General features: G+C 43.4%; 1 protein-coding gene across 3 annotated transcripts in view; it reads right to left on the minus strand.

Moving 5' to 3' along the window:
• The window catches only part of aprt (adenine phosphoribosyltransferase), a 157,518-nt gene extending 156,858 nt beyond the window's left edge, over positions 1-660 (minus strand). For all 3 annotated transcript variants that reach the window (XM_088304136.1, XM_088304132.1, XM_088304137.1), the window contains exons 1-2: positions 366-660; positions 1-142 (exon numbers count right to left, since the gene is read on the minus strand). The exon at positions 1-142 is cut by the window's left edge and continues 118 nt beyond it. The gene's annotated coding sequence lies outside the window, so the exon portion shown is untranslated. The remainder of the gene's footprint in view (positions 143-365) is intronic.
• Positions 661-8,604: the final 7,944 nt, after the last annotated feature.

Consider the following 8,604-nt stretch of genomic DNA (forward strand, 5'->3'; position numbering starts at 1 on the left):
TCACATCCACTCTTCATCACCCTCAGGGTAACGGCCATGCAGAGCGAGCAGTGCAGATCACAGGGGATTTTCAGGCAAAAGGACCCATTGTTGGCACACATATCCTATCGGTCAACTCCTTGCACCTCCACAGGCCTCAGCCCTGCGGAAAAGCTAATAGTTAGGATCATAATAACAATGCTGTCTACTTAAGAGACAAACCTATAAACCCAAATGGACCAACAGACTGGCTGTCAAACAATTATGCAAAGAAGAAGGCAAAGCAAGCTTTTTACTACAATCGTCGACACGGAGCCAGACACCTACCTACGAGAAGGAAGTCGCCAAGAGTCGACCTGTAGGAAGCTGTCAGACCACAATCTTACCTCGTCGATGTGGATGGTGGAACAGTACTGCGTAGAAACAGACTCCCATCTGTCACGTTGAGGGTGGTGGTAGAGGAGGACCCAAATGCAGGGAAGCGAGGCAGGGGAAACTTAATAGAAATTTAATAAAAAAGAACATAAAAGTACAAAACAACTAGAAGCAACAAAAACCATGACCTGACTGATCTAAACTAGACGAGACCGGCAGGAAGGACGCCGACCTGCACACTGACAGGGAACACTAAAAAGGACAACTGACACAGACAGCGACGACAACAACAGCGATAAGCGACAATGGACCAACAAGAAATGAAAGCAACCAGGAAACTTAATACAAACAAAGTAATGAGACAACGAGGAGCACCTGGACAAGACACAGAGGGTTGGAAGGACCTGATTGGTTGACACAAGGGCTTGGGTAAACGGACACATGTGGACACAATAGACTTGACGAGACAGAAGACAGAGGAACATAAGGCCAACACGTGAAACTAAATACTAAACCAAAACCAACCAATACAGAACATGACATCATCTCCAAGCGGGTCCAACTCCTCACCCGACAATGACTGTCCAACCACCCCCTCTGAGTGTAAAGGATATTATTTCCAATCCACAAATGTCACCACTCCAGAGACAGCACCCCCCGAACCAAGTGAAATCGCTAACCCGATACTCTATCATACACCACTACCGATAATCACGAGATCTGGATGTGTCAGCAAGCCTGTCATGAGACTTAACCTGTAGGCGTAGGTGTCCAGTTTTGGACTCTGAGGGGGAAAGAAACACCTGACAAATGGCCTTTGGGGAGGAATTAAAAAAAAGTGGAAGAAAAGACAAATGAAAAAAAGGGGCTGTAGTGATACAAAATGTTCATGTTTGAGTGTTGGCACAATTTGTCTATTTCGGGATACGATTGAGTATCTAAAATGGTGTTGAATAGTTGAACAATATTTGTTGGTTGGTGTGTTCTGCATAAATTGTATTTAAAGGGGAGATATCCAAAAGGGATCACTGATTTAAGTTTGAAAGATCTAAAGAATGTTTCTGTGTATTGCTGTTCAGAGTAGCAAATTGATATCGTGTGGCAATGTTGTGTGCGCGTGTCATGGTTATTGCAAAGAGTTGTCTTGAGAGAATGGAAGTCTACCATGCCTCCTAGCTATCATAAATGGCCGAATTATATGATGTCCTGTTTATATCTTGAGGAGATTTTGTATAGTTGTAAAATGAGGCAGGTTTTGCGTTGTACCCTTGGGACACAGCAAGATGACGAAGGTTTTACGATAAAACGCTGTTTTATTTGACAGGCTGCAATAGGGCTGGGCGATAAACCGAAAATTTACCGTTACCGAAATTTATTACAATGACTGAAATCATTTTGCCCATGTCGGTAAATTCGGTGTTAAAAAAAAAAGAAAAGCCTTTTCTGTCTGCGGCAATGTTCATGCCCCTTTAAGACCGCAACAGCGCCTCTAGTCACGTGACTCTACCAGTCTGCTCGAGAAAGAAAACAGACGTCGCTGTCGTAGCTGGGATTCAAATCCAGAAGCTTTTTCACCACCCACAACACAACCATGCTGTGCTGAAAGTTCAAAGTGAGAAGCAAGGTTCGACAAGTGACAACAGCCCATTAACGGAGGCGACACCATACGAGAGAACGTCTCAGAGGTGGATGCGATAGCCTAGCACATAGCTAAAGATAGAGCTCCTCTAGTTACTGTGGTGCGCACAGGATTTAAACGCTTCACGAAAGCCGTGTTTCCCGATATGGACTACATCGGGCCGGGAGTTTAGACATGTCAAGCATTTTGTATCTACATCCGACTTGTGGTCGGGTCGCAACATGGATCCCTGTTTGAGCCTGACTGTGCATTACATAGACGACAAGTGGCGACCGCGCACCAGAGTACTCGAGACGGCACATTTTCCCCGATGATGCACACTTGTTTATTTGGCCTGCATTGACATTTTCTTTCATTTTACTTAGCATTTTTTTTCATTTGGCTTTATTTACATCATGCGAGCATCTTGGCGCAATCTATTTGCAGAAAAGGATTTTGCAAGAGGGACCCTTTTTCTTTGTGACATTGTTCAAGTCATGCAAAGCAAGCTATTTGGAATGTTTATTCAAATGATTTTTGTACTTTTATTTTTCATTGAAAGTAATGTGTACCAGTTGGTCAATAAAAAGCATTTATGTTGATTTTAGTCCACGGGGGAAATTTATCGTGCATTTATCGTTATCGAGGTAAAATTGCTCAATTTCTCGCGATATTGATTTGAGGTCATATCGCCCAGCCCTAGGCTGCAATAAAAAAAAAAATGATAAAAGAGGGGGAAGTCAGCTATGCGGTTACAGGGCCCAAAGGTCGGGTGGGATTTGGACTCCCCTTGGAAAAGGGAATGGCCACACGGTCTAACACTGATCTAGGGAGACTGCACACCAAACTAAAATGAAAAAAAAGAAAGGCACGTCAAACTCACACATAAGATAAAAGCACTGCACTTCGTGAGAGGTGGCTGACTAAAAAGTACTAAAACCACCATCCCAGCTTCTCAAAGTCTGCGTAAGCATCGTCGTCGGCGATCACTCTACGTTGAGGCAGGAGAGTCCTTCGGTACCTTCACTCACAACTGAGCAGACCTTTTCAGGTTCCACACTGCCTTGTAAGTCCAGAGTGGAAGCATATGCACTCACAACGATGGCCATCTGGTTATTGTCCAGTTTTAACCTTACTGTCATTATGCATTTGCGAATGCCCTGGGGCAGTTCCGTGAGCTGGACAACGGCAAAGCGGACATCCTGGGCTCACCAGCAGGCTTCCCTTTCCAGAAGAAGGTGTGTTGGAGCCTAAATTCCATTTAAGTTAATATATATTTGGATCAAAAGGTGACTTACGTTTATTCCCATAAAAGGAGACATGAATTACTTCGTACCTGTTTTAGACTATATTAGGCGGAAAGATTTACGTGGTAGTGGCAGTAATACGGTCAGGCGACTTGGAGTAGAGCCACACAGTTTTTTTACCTCTGTCGATCTTGCTCTCTATCTCTCATGATACCATAATACTACCACACTTTCTTGATTCATTTTTGGACGCCTCATTCTTGTTTTGTCACTTTTTGAACTGATTTAGAACAATCAAATTAATAGTCATAAAAAACAAACAATATCAAGGGGAATGTGTGGAACGCACATGAAATGGACAACAAGGAGAGGGAGCTTGGAGCGTCAAGCTTAAGGCTTTACGAAGTAAGAACCTACAAGGTGAATCCTCTTTTTTCCTCCCTCAGTTGGCCTTCTTCTGCCAGCCTGGTCTCAGTTAGTGCTGCAATATCAATGTTACACCTCCGCAATTCCCTTGCTACAAAGGCATTTCTTCTCTCTGGCCTTTCATAGGAGTCATTGTCCAGGAGGGTGCGCATATTCCATGCACCAAAATTAATGTTTGTTTTGTGTGGTCGACCACATTGTAGGGGATCCCACTGGATGCGGTTATCCAGCCAAGAAGTGGTGGAGGCAGACAGTTTTTGGGACACCTTTTCTAGTCCCTTCCCCTACTGGGGTGAGCAGTGTGGAACCTGAAAAGGTCTGCTCAGTTGTGACTGAAGGTACCGAGGGATTCTCCTGCCTCAAACCGAGAATCCAGCGACTCAAGCTTCACTCAACACCTGTGTGCTAGTTCATGACTAGCAGGGTTCGCGGTTAACTTTAAAAACTGCTTGCCCATAGGGCAAGTGCCACTAAAATTTGCCTTGCCCGAGTGGCCAAATTACTTGCCCGACTTGGGCAAGTGACAATTTTTTTTCTCTAAGAATAAAATGTTTATGGTTGTAAGATGTGTGCCACAAATGTAAATAAACATAAATTAATAAGCATAAATTAATCTTGTTTTCATCATCAACCATGAAACCCTACTCACAACAGCATGTATCATCCTGTGCAGTTATTGAAAATGTTAATTATAGTTTTAATAATTAACAAAACTGCATGTTAAATTGGGAAAATGATATTACAGCAATCCAGATTATCAATTTTAAGTCCAGGAGCGCCTATTAATTGAGTAATCACATGAGTAAATCATGAGTGTGGGAAATTTGTGTATTCCTTTAAGACCAGTGCCTGTGGTGCTGCCTCCATAAATTTCATAGCATAAACAGAACACAGTCACTGACACTATGTCAGGTCACATCATGGAGCTAATGAATTAACAGCCAATAATCAAATATTACTCCCTTCCTTACTCGCAACTGAATTGTTTACTTAAAAATATTCAAGCTATTTTAGTCATGTCAGAGGAATCCGAAATGTTCGGATTTGAACGAACTCGTCGCCACTTGTAAACATGCGCAGAAAGATGCGCAGAAGGTAAGAAAACTTCCAGCTGTCAATTTTCGGCCGAAATATTGTAGGTTTTTGTTGTGTTTTTCAAACTTCAAATGAGGATGCGACTACAGCGAGTTCCAATACTGCGGGATTTATTGACGTTCACTTTAACTCGACATTCACTGAACTAACTGATCCCCGTAGCGCCCGCCCATTGCCCCCGATAAGGCCAATGGACCATACCACAACATAAGGGGTGTCTGGGTTAAACCATCACCATACAGTGCATACAAACAGATCACACCACAGTTTTCGTCGGAATTAAAGATATTTGGCTGCTTTAAAAAATGCTTGCCCGGTCGGGTAAGTTGCACATAATTTTACCTTGCCCGTGGCCAAATTTCACTTGCCCCGGGCAATCGGGAAGCGATTAACCGCAAACCCTGACTAGGAGCTCCTAGACGTCTCAATCCTGCTCCGACTTGCGAATCGCCACAGGACTTTGGACGTGGGGGGTAGTGTGGGTTTTTCCCTCACGAAGACGCCTGTGCGTGATTTCTTTTAACGTGGGGTAAACTGGTGCATATACAGTCACCACACAATCCTTGACAGATTGAGACCAGGGCCCAACGGTATGGACTCCATGACAGTCATTGGTCCCTCTCTGCAGCAGCCTTCGTCCCCCTTCACAGCCATTGTGTATTTCCACCCAATTGTTAGATCCATCCTCCGGCTGTTCTGCTGTTGAGGTTTTTCCAGGTCTTTCCAGGGCTGCACTTCGTCTGGTGCCTCCCCCTCGACCTGACGGCATCGCTCTTGGGATCACAGGCACAAACAAGTTTCTCCACCACAACTAGGTGGCGACCCCCCCGAAGAAGCTGCGTAATAGGACAGGGGGGAATAGCGTAATGATTGTCCCGCTCGATCGCGCAAATACTTTTGGGGCGGGGGTGTCCTCCGGGATCAGTCCACGTAGCAGGGATCACCTCTCCGGGTCCGGTCCGCAGGGGCAGTTTTGAGAGTGTTGTACCCGATTGCTGCACGTCTCATCCCGTCTGCTGTGGTGTCTCTCTTCCGTGCGATGTTGTAGTGAGAGTTCTGCGTGGCGAGAATCCTGCATAGCGGGCGTTCTTTCTGCGTGGCGAGAGTTCTGCGTGGAGCGAGTTCTGTGTGGAGCGAGTTCTGTGTGGAGCGAGTCGTGCGTGGCGATAGTCTTGCGTGGAGAGGATCGTGCGTAGCAAGAGTTCTGCACAGAGAGGATCGTGCGTGGCGGGAGTTCTGCATGGAGAGGATCGTGCGTGGCGGACGTTCTGATGATCCTCCGTTGACCCCATTTTCATACGCTACGCTCACTACTCCCTGGCCAATAGGGCTTGTCAGGTGCTCATCAGGGCACGATCTGAGGCTCCTCGGGAAGAAGTTAACTCTCACACACTCACACGCACACCCCCCCCCCCACACACGCACTCACACACACCCACACACGCGCACACCCCTACACACTCACCCCCACACACGCACACACACACTCACACACACACACGCACACGCATTCACTGTCGCACGACCTCCATTCACTCGTTACATAGTCTGTCGGATTCTCATGACCTCTTATTGATTATATCAAACAGAAGCGGATTTAGCCTGCAACCTGTATGGACTGTATGTATTAAATTATTTACTTGATGTGAATATGTCTTCACACTGTCTGTGTTTGTTTTTCTGTATCGTGTTCGTACATTGAAAACATTTTTTTAATTAAAAATATTCCAAAGACATCGTCTGTACAGGTCACCTGCATTTTGTTTTCCAAGACATTAAGCTTGTAGTGAAACTCTCGCGTGAAATCGTCTTAGTTTCAATAGGAACAACAACATCCAGGACATTTGAGATTTTCAGGTGAATTTATCTAGTTCATCAACAGTTTCTGTATTTACAAATAGTGAAACAACCATAATTTTCGTAAAAATATTGGTTGTGTTCATTCTACGTGAGCTTGATCTCCAAGATTCTAGGGAAAAAAATCTAAATAAAAAGACATTTATTATTTTTGTGGGTTAAAGTGCATGTGTCGGGCCCCACTCACAAACAAGGACATACTTTCTCTTGTCCTTGCTTTTGGTAAATCCTTGTCAAATTTGAAAGTGTTGGACAATGTGATTTCCGAACACATAACTTTGCGGTTTGGTGGAGTGTTTTCCCCTGCTGCTGTTAAACCTACAATTGGATTTTTAACCTTGAGTGTTAGTCGGTTCTCTGATGCCTTTGGTTAGCTTTGTATTCCCTCTTCAAACACAGAGGATCTCAGCTCTTGTTTCCACTCATCTTGCCGTAATATATATATATATATAATATATATATAATATAATATTTTGGATTCAGTGGCTCCATTAAATATTATTTCGCTAAAAGTAAGACAAGAGCCATGGTTTCATGAGAGAATTCATGCAGTTAAGCAAGTATGCCTCAAAGCTGAACGCAGGTGGAAAAAAGACTCGCTGGAGGACTCTTGTCAAATCCTAAAAGACTGCTGGCGTTTTTATGAAGGAAAGTGAAGAACTCCAAAAGGGAACACTTGTCAAGTCTATGTCATAATACACATACATTTAATACTATTGATTCTGCCCTTAAAGGGACACTTCATTAACGTTAACATTGGCACTTAAAGGTTTGCATATAAAAATTACATCAGCACTAAAATGCCCCCCCTCTGTAGTGATATAAGTTTTTTTTTTTTTTGGATGAGATTTCCAACAAATTGGCACGCAATCCTTTTGGAGTTTGGTTTGTTATTTTTTCCGGTCTCAGCTGTCTACGTCACAGCAGGGATGCAAGCAAGGTAATATTGCTCGCTTTCTCCATTCTTCCTCTAAAACCCCGACCGATCGCCACCAAAATGCAGATACACATTACTACTCTTGTCCACTTCAACCTGTGAAAGTATAAAACTCTTCTGCACAATAGTTTGGATTTATTTACAGCTCATGTGATCACCTCCATAAAATCAAAAATACAGAGCCGAGCTCCACTTCCACAGGTTGAAGAGCATGAATGGTTATATTTCGAATATCTAGCCATGCTAAATTCACATAAACTCTCAGGAGGCAGTCAGCGACTGACAGCAGACAAGCATGGATCTTTATCCCCCAGCGTCAATGTTCCAAGAAGCAGTACGTGCATTCCTCCCAGCAAACATCTATGTACCTCTGCTCACTTCCACAGTTCCTCATTCACATAAATCATTTTGATATGTTGAAGTTGTCACAGGTAGGGATGTTCACATGAATTCTGGTGCAAACGTCTTCTGTGTCAAAGCAAAACAAGTTTGAAAGGAAATAAATGAAATTAACAAAAAATCATGCAGATGTACGCTGAATGAGTGCTGAAATGCAGGACACACATGAAGGATTTAGTTTTATCACTTGTATTTTTTAATTTTATTTTTTTCTATTTTGTTTTTTTGTAAACTAAAAATACCAAGCCATGTGTACATATCACAGTTCTTTTGTGAAGTGATCAGGCAACAAGTTTACTCCAAGTGGTTCAGTTGTTGTGCACCAGTAATGGCTCAATTTGCATAACAAAAGCGTCTGAGGAACGGTTATTAGCGAAAAGTACTTGGGTCAGAATGGGATAGCACAAAATAATGAAATTGACTTGAGCCTAGGCATGCTAGTGTTAAATTTTGTTTTGTCTTGTCCCAAAACTTTTGAATGTCCCCGATAGTGTTGTTTTTGTCAACGATTACGAAAATATTTCGTTAACGCCCCTTTTTTTCATGACTATAATGAGACGATGACGAGCTTTACGTGGCGCTATGATGACGAAAATAACACGTAACGTACATGAATTTTCGTTGACGAGACGTGACGGAATTGTTAGTGTGTCGTCCGTCAGACGTTTAAA

The sequence above is a fragment of the Idiotropiscis lumnitzeri genome, chromosome 9 (genome assembly GCF_059441095.1).
Source record: "Idiotropiscis lumnitzeri isolate Australia: NSW breed Sydney's pygmy pipehorse chromosome 9, RoL_Ilum_1.0, whole genome shotgun sequence".
Lineage (NCBI taxonomy): Eukaryota > Metazoa > Chordata > Actinopteri > Syngnathiformes > Syngnathidae > Idiotropiscis > Idiotropiscis lumnitzeri.